This window comes from Neophocaena asiaeorientalis, unplaced genomic scaffold (genome assembly GCF_003031525.2).
Source record: "Neophocaena asiaeorientalis asiaeorientalis breed wild unplaced genomic scaffold, Neophocaena_asiaeorientalis_V1.1 scaffold134, whole genome shotgun sequence".
Lineage (NCBI taxonomy): Eukaryota > Metazoa > Chordata > Mammalia > Artiodactyla > Phocoenidae > Neophocaena > Neophocaena asiaeorientalis.
In genome coordinates, this window is record NW_020185339.1 from 29500741 (window position 1) to 29505691 (window position 4951).

The window sequence follows — 4951 nt, forward strand, 5'->3', positions numbered from 1 at the left end:
ACACAATAGGCAAGGTTAAATATGATGGAAGTTCTAGTTTGTTCTTTCCTTTGCTCTATAATAGGCATTTTAGAGGCATCTGATTGCAGAAAGTAACCTGGCCAAAAGCCTGCTGTCTGTAGGAAATGGTTTTCAGTTGTGTTTCTCACATGAAGTGGTGTCCTGGAATTACTAGTTTGTATATTCTTGGTATGTATAATCACAAAGGAGTTTAGCTTTTAAAACCCTTTATTTCTAAATGTAGACTTGTCATTTATTTACCCTTTCATCCATCCTGCAACTCTTTTATTCTTTGTACCAAGATTTGCTGAATATCTATGCTATGTAAGTTATTGATTTTTTTTCTAAATCTGTGGAGAATAAAGTCCAGTTTTCTGATAGCAAAATCCGTCTAATTGCTAAGACATCAAGAGAGTATTAAACTGATATAAAATTTCCATTTTATTTCAGAGGTGGAAAGGCATAGTAGTGAAATAATTTAAAACAGAAAAGGTTTTGTACAATCACATGTATACACAAATATATATGATTAATATATAACTGTATATTTATGCATGCATAGGTAGATGTAGTTTTATATATAGATAAAATTTTAGTAGTAAACATGATTTCCCATAATTACTTTAATGATAACAACAACAAAAAATGACTCAGAAGATTTCCATTCATAAGACAATCAAGTAATTATTCATTTTTGGAATACAAGGAGAACAGCCATAACAAGTTACCTTAAGCTTTAGATTAGGGCTTCCTAGCCTTTTTGGGATTGAGAATGTTAGCGCCATAAGAACAGGGCTGCTATCTTTGTAGTTCATTACTGTATTACCAGCATTTAGAACTGTGCCCAGCATATAGTAATAAACATTACCATAATAAACATTCGTTCAATGATTGAAGGACAGAATGCAAAACCCTTTCAATGATCTGCAAAAACACACAAAGCATCTCCACAGGGAAGTGACACGGGTCCGCACACCATTCTGTGTACATTTCAGGGAAGCAATGGGCTCTTTTAACCCTCACCCACAGCTGTCAGGTTAAGAACCCCAGCCTTAGCTGAAAGAAAAGAAAAAAGACAAGATGTATACAAAAGAACACCAGCCCAAAGCAGAGAGCGCACCTGCTGTCACGGGCCAAGCTATCCCTGAAATGTCCATGTGATACTAGGAGGTATTTTTTTATCTACAGTAGATTTGCTGTGAAGTAATTTATTTTTTAAATCAGCTGTAAGTGCTATTCCAAAATTATCCCAAATATTCAGAGTAAATACAGTGGGAGAAGGAGAAGCTCATGCTTTGAAGGGCGGGGGCACAGATAGTGAGCGATGTTTAACATCATCTTCCACAGGCATCATCTTTCACCTTAAATAATACTGTAGGGAAGAAAAATAATACTGTAGGGGAGAAAACTTCTCTATTAAAGTATCATTTTGTTCCTTCTTAAGATTAAAATCATTTAAATATTTGAAAATTTTTCCTACATCCCCCCCAACAATGTAATTTGTGTCCCTCAAATTCATCTGTTGAACCTTGAACCCCAGTCCCTCAGAATGTGACTGTATTTGCAGATAGAACCCTTACAGAGGTAATTAAGGTAAGATTAAAATGAGGCTGTGGGAGTGGGCTCTAATCCAGTGTGACTGTTGTCTTTATAAGAAGAGATTAGGACACAGAGAGACACCAGAAATGTGTACAGAGGAGGGACCACGTGAGGGCACAACAGTGAGATGGACATCTGCAAGCCAAGGAGAGAGGCCTTGGAAAAAACAAAACTGTCATCACCTTTATCTTGGGCCTTCAGCCTCCAGAGCTGTGAGAAAATAGATTTCTGTTGTTTAAGGCACCCAGTCTGTGGAATCTTGTTATGGCAACCCTGGCAAACGTATATATCATCTTTCATCTTATAGATCAATTAAAAAACAAGAATAAGATTTATCATCTTACTTCAAATCATGTGGTTTTAATGTCCAGTTCCTAAGACTCTACCTAGAAGAGCAGCTACTTTGAAAGTTATATTGTGAATAAATAATACCATGATATTGTTAAATTTCCTTTCCATATACAAGGGAAAGAAGGAAAATATTAAACTTATATAATATCAACTCTTTGCTAGACAGCTGCATGTTATCTGTTTTATTGTTTAAAGAATGTTGGGAGGTAGATACTGTTAGTGATATTATAGGGACAAGAAAAATGAGGTCCTGGTAGGTTTAGAATGTGTTAGTAGTGCCGTTGAGATGCTAACTGGCAAAGCCGGTGCTCAGAGCCACACTTGGACTCTGACACCACACTGATCATTTCTCTGGGTCAACCTGTTCTAAAGTATACCTGAGATGCTTGCTTGTTAAAGTGAGATTGGAGTGTTAGTTGTCACTTAGTTTTAATGTGTGAAGTGATGACACTGGAAATGTAAAAGCAGGTTTTCTTTTCTATCTGTGATGACACCAAAAAATTAACTTTTTTCATTTTTTTTCCATATGGAGAAACATACCCAGCAATTAATGTAAAAAGAAAGAAATGTGACTATCCGGATCCATTCTTGCATTTGTACTGAAAGGTCAGGGAACATGTAGTCAAGACTAATTGATTAAATTGTTCATCTTGCCCCTAAGAAAGATGGGCAGTTCAAAAAAGTCAGTTTAGCACAAGATAATTTTTAATACTTAAAAGATATAGGTTTAGCATGTTTTATCAATGTTTATATTCTTATGTACCTCACAATTACAGTAAGAATATTGTGGAATTGTTTGTCATATTCTCTGAGAACAAAACTTGCCTTATAAGTCTATAGAAGTAGAACTTAATGGGTGTTATACAAGTTCTTTTAGTTTTTTTTATTAGCACATATGTCAAAGTTCCCCAAAATCAGCATAATGGTTGGTATTCTTTTGATGTAATGCAAGCACAGCTCCAATTTTATTTCTCTGGAAAAATTTTTTATATATTTGAGGAATTTTTAAAAAAGATCTAACAGTACTAATCTGGTTGGATAAAATTTCTTGATCCATTTTATTCATTCTCCCTCAATACGGTGATTTCTCAACATATTCTAATACTTACAATTGTCAAAATCTTTATCTTGACTTTATAGGGTCTTTCGTGGTCTGGCCCATGACTGTATCTGGCCTAATCTGTTGCTCTCCTTGTTGCTTATGTAGCCAGGAGCCACAAAACGGGGATTCAAATCCCGTTCTATCTGGTTCTGAGCCCAGTGCTCTTAGCCAATGCCCTACACTACCTTTGTAAGCGCCTCACCTCTTTGCCACAGAGTGTAGGTTCCAGGTGGCCCACAGGTGTAACTCCAACTCCTGTCTCCACCTCAAAGCAGCTCTTTTCTTGAAGTCTAATTTGTTAAAGTATAATATCCATTGAGGTGTATGTAAAAATCATAGGTGTAAAGCTTGATTACTTTTCACAAAGTAAATACACTCAGGTAACCAGGAACCAGACCAAGAAAAGAAATATTACTGTGTCCCAGCAGAGCCCATGACCACCCTTCCAGAACGTATTTCCCCCAGGGCAACCACTTTACTGAATTCTGAAACCACCAGTGTTTTCCTGTTGAACTTTATAGGACCTCTTCCTTTGCTGTCAGTAGCAAAAACTGGCCCTTCAGCTATAATCACACACCAAAGAGCTCCATTTTTCTCCATTTTTCAAATTATATCTCATGAAGTTAGTGTCCAATGATGTTCATTTGAGAATTTAAAAGTTATTTGTTCAAAATAACTAGGTTGATTTACTTTACTGTAATAAACATTTTGAATTCCTTAGAATGCAATATGGGATATGTCTTAAAATGTTTCCACAGAACAGCTAATAACACGTGGAATACTAATATTCATCATGATATGGTGGGTGAAGCTTGACTCTGGGGATCTTCTGTGGGGTTCTCAAGAGTTCCTCCTCACAGTTTATTCCCTTCCCCATGATCCTCTGGCAGTGACCCATTCCCCACTGCAGGGAAGGACAGGCTAACTTGAATGGAACGGCCCCAAGTTAATGGACCAGGGTATGCTTGTCCCTGGATAGGGGCTACACATGCTTACAGGACTGGTGATTCAACCTTCCCTTCAGCTCATTAACCACTGCAGATAGTATGAAGGACCATTTAAGGGGGGCTGTTGTTTTCCCCCACATTAAGGGAAGCTCACTGTGTCTCCTTTTTGCAGAGAATTCATTAGACAATCAGATATTGGTCTGAGGCAAATGTTGGTTTGGACACTCAAGAGATTTTGTTTTTTCCTACTAACTGAAAATTTTTTAAAAATTAAAAAAAAAAAGGAAGTATAGTTGATTTACAATATCGTGTTAGTTTCAGGTGTACAGCAAAGTGATTCAGATATACGTATTCTTTTTCAGATTCTTTTCCCTTATAGGTTATTACATAATACTGAGTAGAGTTCCCTGTGCTATACAGTAGGTCCTTGTTGGTTATCTAGTTTATATATAGCAGTGTGTATGTTAATCCCAACCTCGTAATTTATCCCTCCCTCACCCCCCTTTCCCTTTTGGTAACAATAAGTTTGTTTCCTATGTCTGTGAATCTGTTTCTGTTTTGTAAATAAGTTCATTTGTATCTTTTTTTTAGATTCCACATATAAGCGATATCATATGATATTTGTCTTTGGCTTACTGCACTTAGTATGATAATCTCTAGGTCCATCCATGTTGCTGCATATGGCATTATTTCATTCCTTTTTATGACTAATACTCCATCATATATAAAAATACCACATCTTCGGGGCTTCCCTGGTGGCACAGTGGTTGAGAGTCCGCCTGCCGATGCAGGGGACACGGGTTCGTGCCCCGGTCTGGGAGGATCCCACATGCCGCGGAGCAGCTGGGCCCATGAGCCATGGCCCCTGAGCCTGCGCGTCCGGAGCCTGTGCTCCACGGCGGGGTAGGCCACAGTGGCGAGAGGCCCGTGTACCGCAAAAAAAAAAAAAAAA